We start from the raw sequence: 4,370 nt of genomic DNA on the forward strand, positions 1-4,370 counted from the left end.
ACAGCCCTGTTGAGAAAAGGTTACGTAATCTACACTATACTGTCAGTGTGGATGGTAAAGATCTGAAAAGTCACATAAATCAGCTAAGAACATCACATTTGGACATTTCAATGGACTCTAATAAATTAACAGAGAATGATGAATTAGATATCACTCCGCCATATATTCTTGATATAAATCAATCCAAGACTATGCCAACGCCAAAAGAACCTGGAGATGTTGCGTTTCCTGAGGCAAATGTTCAAGAACCTCAACCCCATAATAGAGGTAGTCAGCCAAGGAAACTTCCCTACAGAACAACTCGAGGAAAGTTATGTAAGTACCTGGCTGATAGCTATGTAATTGGCAAGTTGATATTAATTAACCCCACTATGTTCTCTGGTAAGGGCCAGTATTGTATTTTCTTTAAGGGGGAAGGAAGTGTTATGTATATGAATCTTTTATATAGTTCCTATTTAGTTTTATAATTTGTATTACAGTATTACTAACAATATATTTAAGTTAACCCCACAATGCGTTTTCTATGTACGTGTGTCCCCTACTGGCAAGTATATAGATTACTAACTCCTCCCATACAAGATCATAATTTAAGAAGCAGCATCTTACAAAAAGGCATATAATTACCCTGATACAGAAGCCTACAGGAAGACCCAATGTGACGAATGTTGATGACGAAAATGGGATTACATCAAAGGATTTATTAGAGCAATAAACTATACATTTCAGGTCAGTACATGTTGTAATTGTGACTTCGGAAGTGTGTGCAAACATAACACTGGCAAATCACAGAGACAATTTATAACCAAATCAGAACTATGCCAGATCACACACAGAAAATGTTAACTGACTTTTTTTGCCACAGTTCCAAGTATCACAAAGGACAACTCGAAGGTTGTGCACATTCAGTTATGAAACTAATCAAATCAACATTGTACATATTCTTGTTGGGTTCGGTTAGTTTGCTAACTTGGAAACTGAAAGTTTACACAGAGAATGAACAGTATAGTATACAATTTCACAAAGTCTAGTAGTTCTCTTGGAAAATTAAGGTTTACAGAGAAAATGAACATCAGATTCATTCAAACTGCATCAAACTACATGAGAAATTCTGCATAAATTTAAGAAATAAAAAAAATATACACACAAAAATGTGAATCTCATCAGTGATATTCATATTTTGGGGATAACAAATTTTAATCAGCCACTTTTGATTTATATAACTGTATGGCACAAGGTAAACTTTCCCTGCAATGAACAGAACAAAAAACTTCAATATATTTTTCAACCAATTACATTTCCTTCACACGTTGTGTAATACGTAGTCCTCTGGTATAGATTTATATAATGGTTGCATTTAGATTGGGAATATTTATTGACACTGTCATAGGGGGAAAAAAATTTATTCACTAATATAAGAAATAATCTACGCAGGCAAACACCAATGTCAGAACTGAAGAAAAAATGCCATAGAAAAAATAACCACATGGCAATCAGGTAGGCAAAGCCTTCGAAAGGAAGTATTTAGTTCATATAACAATGCTTGTAGATTCCTAGGAATACCCATGAGGTTATTGGCAGGAGTAAGAGGGACTTTGTCTCAGGGGATACATTTAGTTTGTAAATAATCACCAAGACTTTCTTTTATTTCTTGAATCAAATCATTTGTGATGTAAAACAAGATCAGTTTCATGCATATAATGCCTTGAATGGCAACTGTTTAGTTTCACACAGCCATCCAACCTTGCAATTATCATTCTTTGTTTCCATTATTCTCATTGTAATATGTGTATCTGTTGTTTTCCTTCACAAATGATAGCTGTTTATGAAGTAACTGCACTCCTCTAAGACTAAGTCCCTATTACTCCTGCCACATTTGGGAATCCACAAACTTTGCCATATAAATGAAAAACTTCCTGACCTGGGGGCTTCAATATCACCATATGAACAAAAAACTTCCCTAACCTGGGGGCCTTACCCCCAGATGCCCAGCAGATTACCAAATTTCCTTATCAGGGGCTTTGTCTCCAGACCCCACTCAATCGCTGTGAACTTATTCTCTGTGCTGCATTAGTCACCTCTGACATTATTCTTTGACTGAGCAGATTATTTCAGGTATCAATGCATGTAGTTTTTCCCTTTTTTTATGATAGTGTCATAGATTTTTCCAGTAAATATATACCTAAGTATTGTGTTGCATAATTTTATGATCAATTTACAAAGGAAATAACTTAAATGCAGAACATCTTAATGTTGGTATATATTCAATTTCCCACATCCATGTAATACAAGGTAAATTTTGCCTACAATGGACAGAATGACCAAAAATACAACACTTCCCAAATTGATAATAAAAAAGTTGTGCAACATGTAATACTTTGGCAAACATTTACAGGAAAATGTAATGGCATTATAATAACAAAACAGAAAAAATACACTCACTAATAAATGACATAATCAATATTAGCAATAGATAGTGTCAGAAACTAAGAAAATAAATTATGACAACTATTACGCGGTCATTGAGTGGGGGCCCAGGTGCAGAGCCCCTGACAGGAAATACAGCAATTAAATGGGGATTTTTGGTTCATTCAGTGATGTTGTGGATTTCCCAGCAATGGCTGGAGTAATAGGGATTTAATCTCAAAGTAGTATGGTCACTTTATAAACATTACCAATGCTTTAACCCAATGCTGCCAGGAAAATGCTGTAATCCTTTTTTATTTCTTTTTGTTAAATGTCTCTGCACATAGATGGCTCTGTTAGTGCTTTGCCACAAAGGAGTCAATTAGTAGACCTTGCGAACTTACCTGATTTCACCTTTCCTTGAATTAGCGGAAAAAAATTGTTTTTTACTAGTGCTATCAATATTGATGGTGTTATCTTTATTATAAATATTATAATTACTATAATGTTATAAACATTTGTAACAGTAAAACAAAATAACATAAAATATTTTCCTAAAACAAGGAAAAACGTAAATGGGCGAGATGGGCAGTACTCGTAACTGACTCATTGGTGACTCAGTACAAGAGTAACCGTCTGTGTAAAAACAATTTATAAAGTAAACTTACAGTAGGCATGGAATGTATGTACATTAACTCAGTTCTGCCGGGCGTACGTACTTGCCATACCTGGCGGAACTGGGTTAGTTTATAACATTTGCGATGGAAAATAACGAGATTCATGAATAATACAACATTGATAATTTAAAGAAGGATTAATAATTGCATGATTGGATGGCTGTGTGAAACTAAAAAATTACTTTATTTTCTGTCGCTCTATCTATTATAGGCATTGTTTATCTTTTACCACGTGCCTGCGTGAAACAAACTATAACGAAACAAGTACTGTCATCCTAAAACGAACATGGTTATGTTGCTGTATTGTGCATAATTCCTGTACATAAACTCGTTATATGTTATCAATGATAAAACGTGCTTCTGCAAAATGATGTAAGACAATGCCCATATTATTCTCGCAAGATGTATTCTTACACAGAATATACGTAACAGGAATGAATGTGACATCTTTACGCAATTATCTTAAAAAGAGCTGAGACAATTTTGTACAAATGTATACTATTACTTACCAAATAATATTAACAAGTTTACCAACACCTTTTAATCAAAATAATGTTCTGGAATTGAGGTCAACACAATGATGAACTACAGAACTAACTGTCACTGAGATTAAACAATACTCCAAGTCCACAAACCACTTATTCTTCCATTCTAAAAGCAGCGAAACTGAGTACATTATATCCCTAGACTTACCACTACAATTTCGAGCATGTACGCGTGAACGCGTTTTCCCCTCGTGGACTTCGTCTAACGTCTTCAGGCTGAGGACCTTGGCAGTACTTGAGAATCTCTCTCTCCGAGTCTTTCTCCCTCTCTCTTTCGGTGTTAGTGCTATGTTACACGATTATCGCCTCCAATTCCAGCATCTAAGAAGTCAATGCGGTTCAGAACTGTTTAATGAACATGGTAACTTAATATTACCTTCCTGTCCTTTTCTTCCAGTTTGGGAGTAAATATATTTTGAAATGCGGGTGTCAGCAACTTTATAGAATTTCTCTACCGAGTATAAGTCATTGGCGTATCTGAAATGGTGAGGAATATCATGTATTCCTATACAGAAAGCGTGTAGAGGCGTGCATACATGCTACGGTATTCTGGTCGACGCTTCAAGCAAATTTGTACGTTATATACAGACAGATTTCTAATTTGCGATATCCTGTTCTCGTAAGAACCTATTTCATGACATCAGATAACAATGACCTCTTATTACAGTGCTATTCTCACATGTCAATAAGTAGATAAAGGATGTTCTTTACACTGTCATGAGCCGAGTTATCTGCTTGTTTTTCT

General features: G+C 35.1%; 1 protein-coding gene across 9 annotated transcripts in view; it reads right to left on the reverse strand.

Annotated features, from left to right (window-relative positions):
• LOC125029205 (zinc finger and BTB domain-containing protein 24-like) overlaps positions 1-4,370 on the reverse strand; it is a 10,705-nt gene extending 6,335 nt beyond the window's left edge. For 2 of the 9 annotated variants that reach the window (XM_047619072.1, XM_047619075.1), the window contains exon 1: positions 3,774-4,297. The gene's annotated coding sequence lies outside the window, so the exon portion shown is untranslated. The other 7 variants (XM_047619077.1, XM_047619073.1, XM_047619074.1 and 4 more) reach the window with 7 other exon arrangements.

This window comes from Penaeus chinensis, chromosome 9 (assembly GCF_019202785.1).
Source record: "Penaeus chinensis breed Huanghai No. 1 chromosome 9, ASM1920278v2, whole genome shotgun sequence".
Classification (NCBI taxonomy): domain Eukaryota; kingdom Metazoa; phylum Arthropoda; class Malacostraca; order Decapoda; family Penaeidae; genus Penaeus; species Penaeus chinensis.